General features: G+C 51.2%; 1 protein-coding gene across 6 annotated transcripts in view; it reads left to right on the top strand.

Moving 5' to 3' along the window:
- Positions 1–6: 6 nt before the first annotated feature.
- The window catches only part of FKTN (fukutin), a 53903-nt gene continuing 47909 nt past the window's right edge, over positions 7–6000 (top strand). For all 6 annotated transcript variants that reach the window (XM_075594514.1, XM_075594533.1, XM_075594478.1 and 3 more), the window contains exon 1: positions 7–148. The gene's annotated coding sequence lies outside the window, so the exon portion shown is untranslated. The remainder of the gene's footprint in view (positions 149–6000) is intronic.

Raw genomic sequence — 6000 nt, 5'->3', positions numbered from 1 at the left:
CCACTGAAGGACCCCGCGATGACGTCACGCAGCTGCAGAGAGAAACGGGAGAAGCAGCTGCAGCTGCATGGATAAATAGATGAGAAGCCCGGGGCGCGAGCTGGGAAACAGAGCCGCTCTGTGTGATCACACTGCTGCGTGCTGACCGGTAATCTCTGCTAACTACACACGTTCTATCAGGGGGTTATTTACTTGCTGTGATTGATATTTAAATGATATATACCATATTACACTATGCAGCGAGCTTCTCTCCCTCAATTTCTATCTCTCCCCCCTATCCCCCCCTCTCTCTTCCCCCTATTCCCCCTCTCTCTTCCCCCTATTCCCCCCTTCTCTATCCCCCCTCTCTCTCTCTATCCCCCCTCTCTCTATTCCCCCCTCTCTCTCTATCCCCCCTCTCTCTCTCTATCCCCCTCTCTCTCTCTATCCCCCCCTCTCTCTCTATCCCCCCTCTCTCTCTATCCCACCTCTCTCTCTATCCCCCCCTCTCTCTCTATCCCCTCTCTCTCTTCTATCCCCTCTCTCTCTTCTATCCCCCCTCTCTCTCCTCCCCTCCCTCTCTCTCCTCCCCTATCCCCCCTCTCTCTCTCCTCCCCTATCCCCCCTCTCTCTCTCCTCCCCTATCCCCCCTCTCTCTCTCCTCCCCTATCCCCCTCTCTCTCTCCTCCCCTATCCCCCCTCTCTCTCTCCTCCCCTATCCCCCCTCTCTCTCTCCTCCCCTATCCCCCCTCTCTCTCTCCTCCCCTATCCCCCCTCTCTCTCTCCTCCCCTATCCCCCCTCTCTCTCTCCTCCCCTATCCCCCCTCTCTCTCTCTCCTCCCCTATCCCCCCTCTCTCTCTCTCCTCCCCTATCCCCCCTCTCTCTCTCTCCTCCCCTATCCCCCCTCTCTCTCTCTCCTCCCCTATCCCCCCTCTCTCTCTCTCCTCCCCTATCCCCCCTCTCTCTCTCTCCTCCCCTATCCCCCCTCTCTCTCTCTCCTCCCCTATCCCCCCTCTCTCTCTCTCCTCCCCTATCCCCCCTCTCTCTCCTCCCCTATCCCCCCTATCTCTCTCTCTCCTCCCCTATCCCCCTCTCTCTCTCCTCCCCTATCCCCCCTCTCTCTCTCTCCTCCCCTATCCCCCCCCTCTCTCTCTCCTCCCCTATCCCCCCTCTCTCTCTCTCCTCCCCCCCTATCCCCCTCTCTCTCTCTCCTCCCCCCCTATCCCCCTCTCTCTCTCTCCTCCCCCCCTATCCCCCCTCTCCCCCCCCTCCCCCCCCATCCCCCCTCTCTCTCTCCCCTATCCCTCCTCTCTCTCTCTCTCTCCTCCCCCCTATCCCCTCTCTCTCCTCCCCCCCTATCCCCCCTCTCTCTCTCTCTCTCTCCTCCCCCCTATCCCCTCTCTCTCTCTCTCCTCCCCCCCTATCCCCCCTCTCTCCCCCCCTATCCCTCCTCTCTCTCTCTCCTCCCCCCTATCCCCTCCCTCTCCTCCCCCCCTATCCCCCCTCTCTCTCTCTCTCCTCCCCCCCATCCCCCCTCTCTCTCTCTCTCCTCCCCCCCTATCCCCCCTCTCTATCTCTCTTTCCTCCCCCCCTATCCCCCCTCTCTCTCTCTCCTCCCCCCCTCTCTCTCTCTCCTCCCCCCCTATCCCCCCTCTCTCTCTCTCCTCCCCCCCTATCCCCCCTCTCTCTCTCTCCTCCCCCCCTATCCCCCCTCTCTCTCTCTCCTCCCCCCCTATCCCCCCTCTCTCTCTCTCCTCCCCCCCTATCCCCCCTCTCTCTCTTCCCCCCTATCCACCCCCCTCTCTCTCTCCCCCCCCCCTATCCACCCCCTCTCTCTCTCTCTTCCCCCCTATCCACCCCCCTCTCTCTTCCCCCCCTCTCTCTCTCCTCCCCTATCCCCCCCTCTCTCTCTCTCCTCCCCTATCCCCCCGTCTCTCTCTCCTCCCCTATCCCCCCCTCTCTCTCTCTCCTCCCCTATCCCCCTCTCTCTCTCTCTCTCTCTCTCCTTCCCTATCACCCCCCCTCTCTCTCTCTCCCGCCCCCTCCCGTTTTAACGGATTTCTCACGCAATGCCCACCCCCTCCTGCTTCTGCGCGCGCCGTATGGGCGCGATGACTGCCTAAGGCAATCTGCATGGCCCCAGCCTACGGCCGCGCTTATAGTGCTGGCGACGCGACTGATGACGTCTCCTGTCGCTGTCGACACCAGCGAAAGTTATAATTAATTTTTTTAGCGACGGTCGCCAGTGACGTCACTAAAGGAGGTGGGCCACACAATTTGATTGACTTAGAGACCGTCACATGTGGCGACTGTCTCTAAAAAAATCAAATTTACCGGGCTTTGAAATTTTTAGACGCAACGTCGCTCTATCACGCTTACTATAAGCGCTGACAACGGAGTCAATTAATTTGTTTTGGAGCGACGTCACGTCGCTGTCGCAAGGCACTATAAGCGCAGCCTAACAGTTACACAGGGATGTGGGTGTCTCAGCCTGTGGCAGGTGCTGATATAGTGTGAAGCCAGTTCTGCTGCGGTTTCATCTTCTCCCAGGAGGATCGCTATTTTTTGGTTCTTCATAGTAATAATAATAATATTAAAGTTCTGGTTAAGAGCTGTGAGTTTCTCCAGGTGGGCACTGCTCACTTCAGAGTATTGTGTGCAGCACAGCAGGAAGTGCGTTTCATCTTTTACCTCACATCGCTGGCACAGTCATCTCCCGGGGCTTCCAGTTCTGTCTGTGTCTGCCTGTTTCTATTTCCAGGCTGTGGGCGCTCATTCTGTACTGGCCCAAGGTCTGTCTGCTTTGGGTCTTTTACCTTCAGTAGTTAGGGTGCCAGAGTGTATTCTCTCTGTCGGCTGAGGTAGGTCTCCAGTTTCTTTGAGCGCTGGAAATCATTTTCCCACAGTCACATTCTGCTTCTTCATTTCGCTGGCGATTGAGTTGATTTGTTTTTATGGCAGATTGTTGATCTGTGTGGGGTTTTGTTCTGGGAGTGAGAGGACAAGCTGTTTGATGCACAGGGTTTAGTGAGGAGCTCCTGGCTTCTCATTGCTCTGTAGCAGTAAGACTGTTGTGCAGGTGAGACCAGAATGTCAGTGCTCTCTTCTGTACAGTGAGCAGTAGAGGAAAGCGGCCCTGCTCAGCACGGCATGCACTGTTTGATGTACTCCTGTGTACACTCTACCCCTCTCTCTCCCTCTCTACCCCTCTCTCTCCCTCTCTACCCCTCTCTCTCTACCTCTCTCTATTTAATTTATTTAGTACCCCTCTATACCCAGAAAGTAGATTGTACTTTGTCTCTACCCAGTTGAGTTTACAATGCTGCGTACTGTGCACTATATGTAATTGTGAAGCACTTTGAGTCCCATTGGGAGAAAAGCTGTAGGAGGACGTTCGCAGAGGTATGCAATGGAGACTTGTTAAGGTGAAATTAAATAAGGCTTTTATTGCGCCTGTTTCTTTAACATAAGAAAATCATCCAAACATATTCAAATAAGGGGTCAAACAAAGCTTCTGTTCCACTTGGGAGTATTTCTAGTGAAACCTATGCAGTCCACAACTTCCTTTAGATTAGCATGTCTCCCAGCCCCAAACATATATCTTGATATGTGCAGATAAAGTCTTACAAAGGAAAGTCTTATCTGTTTTCTTGTAGTTGGAGGGAAAGTCTTCTCTGTTCCTGGGTTGCTGCCTTTTCCTCAGGCTATATCAGCATTCAGGTTCAGAGGTGCTTTCCCCTGTGTCTTGTAGGCAGCGTGCCGTTTCTTCTGGCAGGCTCAAGACATCTGTTCCTATGGTCAGTCCCACAATTTGTGAGACTCAGGAAATCTCACTTCCTGTCTCAAGGGCAGGCTTTTCTAACAAACCTAATCAGCCAGGTGGTATTGGTTAATTGAATACCAGCAGTTAACCACCACACTGCTGGATTAGAGGCACATTTCCAGAACAGGGATACATATCCTGTTACATACCTCCCCTGTTTGTGGGAAGCTCGGGCTTGCCACGGCCAAAGCCCATCCTTCCACTCTCATTCGAGAAATCTCTGTGACTTGAATGAGAGTGGATGGAGGAACAGAACCCTCAGTCCCGCTGGGATTGGAGCCCTTTCTCCAGTTTTTTCGTGTCTCCTCCCGAAGGTGCTTGAGATCAGCACTCAGTCGCTCGAGGAGGACTTTTTCCAGGTATAGTCTTTTTACTGCGTGCGCGGTCATGAGATTTCCCTCGCGTCGGGTGCTCGTCTTATTGTAGGCAGACTGTATGGCAACAGTTGCAGAGCGTTTAAAAACAGCCCTTTGAGTTTTCCGCTCTTGAAGCTGTCTCTCTGCACTTTTTCTACTCAATGGAGTTGCTAGCTCAGCTTCTTTGGGTTTGAGTTGCAATTCCACATCCACTTCCAGAGAATGTCCCATCTTTTCAGCTTCATCAGCTAAGGATTCTTCTGGTTTTGATTCAGCACGTGTACCTTTTTTTGTTGCCTGTTGGGTGGCTGAAGGTTTTGCTAGTGCTTGTTTATGTGGTTCAAATTTTGCAACCTTGTTTTTCAGACGAGCGGTATCCCAGCTCTCACTGTACCCTTGTCTTCATGGGTTTTTGTGGCTGTGGGATACTGACGCTTAGTCAGGGTCAATACTTGTCCTTGTGGAACTGTAATCTCATCCGCGAGAGATCCCTGTTTTTTGAGTGCGTCTTGCAAGTCTCTTCTCAGGGAATTAATCTGCACACTTTGCTTTCTCTGAGCTTGCTTCCACATTTTCATTGTATTGTGTAGCACTGTGAATTTCTTTGCTCGGGCCACAGATACTTGTCTCAGTTTCTGGACCTTCTTGTGCTCCTTTTTTGTGCCGAGTCACCTGGGTTCTAAGCTTGGCCTCTAGCGATGCTTTGGTGATGCTTAGGGTAGCCTTCAGTTTCTCATGCTCCTTTGCGGGGACATACTGGGTAATCAGACGTTCCTGCAGCACTTGTACTTCTTTAGCAGCCTGCAGATTGTCTTCCTGCAGAGTTTGCTGCTTCTCCTCGGCCTTCTGGAGGTGCGTACGCAGACCTTGCAGTTGGTTCTGCAGTCGTGCTCTGCTTCAAACTTCTCATCTTCCAAAAGTCTATTTATTTCTTTAAGCTCGTGCAGCTTTTCATTCTTTTCCTTGACGTAGTTTGTCAAATGGGAATTTTCTTCTTTCAGTTTTAAGTTCTCTTTTTAATCTTAAATTTTCTCCTTGTTCAGTCTCTGTACTATTCAGGGCCTCCTTGCAGTCCACTTTCCATTTTTGCACATCTGCTTGGAGGCGGGCTGTCTCCTGGCGTGTGAGACTTCCATCTCCAGGTTTAGGTTCTGAAGCTCCTTCTGAGAGACTTTGAGATCTAAGTTAAGATGGAGGATAGTTTTCTTGGAAATGTCCAGTTCCTCAGTGAGACTGTGAAGTTCCTTTCTGGAGACTTCCAGTTCTGTGCGGCAGCTGTTGGTCTCATGATGTAAGGCATCCAGTGCTCTGCGGAGTGTATGAACCTCTTTCTGAGATACGTCTGTGACGGGAGCTTTGTGACAGGCTGTAATTTACACACAAATATATATAAAGGATAATATATATTTATAACTGGGTCTGAACTGGGACGAGACTTAGATATGATAAAATATAATTTATTCCTTGATAAAGATGAACACATCAGATATACAAATAACAGACAAAATATAGACACTTAAAATGGAAATGATGAAGCAGTCATATCTGGACTGGCAGTTCATACAGCACTCTTCATAGTCATCAAGACACCAAAGACATGAAAGACCTCTGGCAGGAAGACAGTGCATAGCGTTTCTCTCAGCAATCAAGATGGTATAGAACAGACAAAGGATAAAGGGTTGACCACAGATTATATACCTTTTGTGGCCCTATCCTTAACCTTAAGTACAGGTGATTGGTTTTCAATTACCTCCAGCCACTCACTAACATGGGAACTCATTTTGATCCATGCCCCCTGCTAGTTGGTACATGCGCAGTAGCACTCTGGGGTCTCATTTCTG

The sequence above is a fragment of the Ascaphus truei genome, chromosome 1 (genome assembly GCF_040206685.1).
Source record: "Ascaphus truei isolate aAscTru1 chromosome 1, aAscTru1.hap1, whole genome shotgun sequence".
Taxonomy (NCBI): domain Eukaryota; kingdom Metazoa; phylum Chordata; class Amphibia; order Anura; family Ascaphidae; genus Ascaphus; species Ascaphus truei.
The sequence above is the reverse complement of the archived record's forward strand: the minus strand, read 5'-3'. Positions and strand labels throughout refer to the sequence as shown.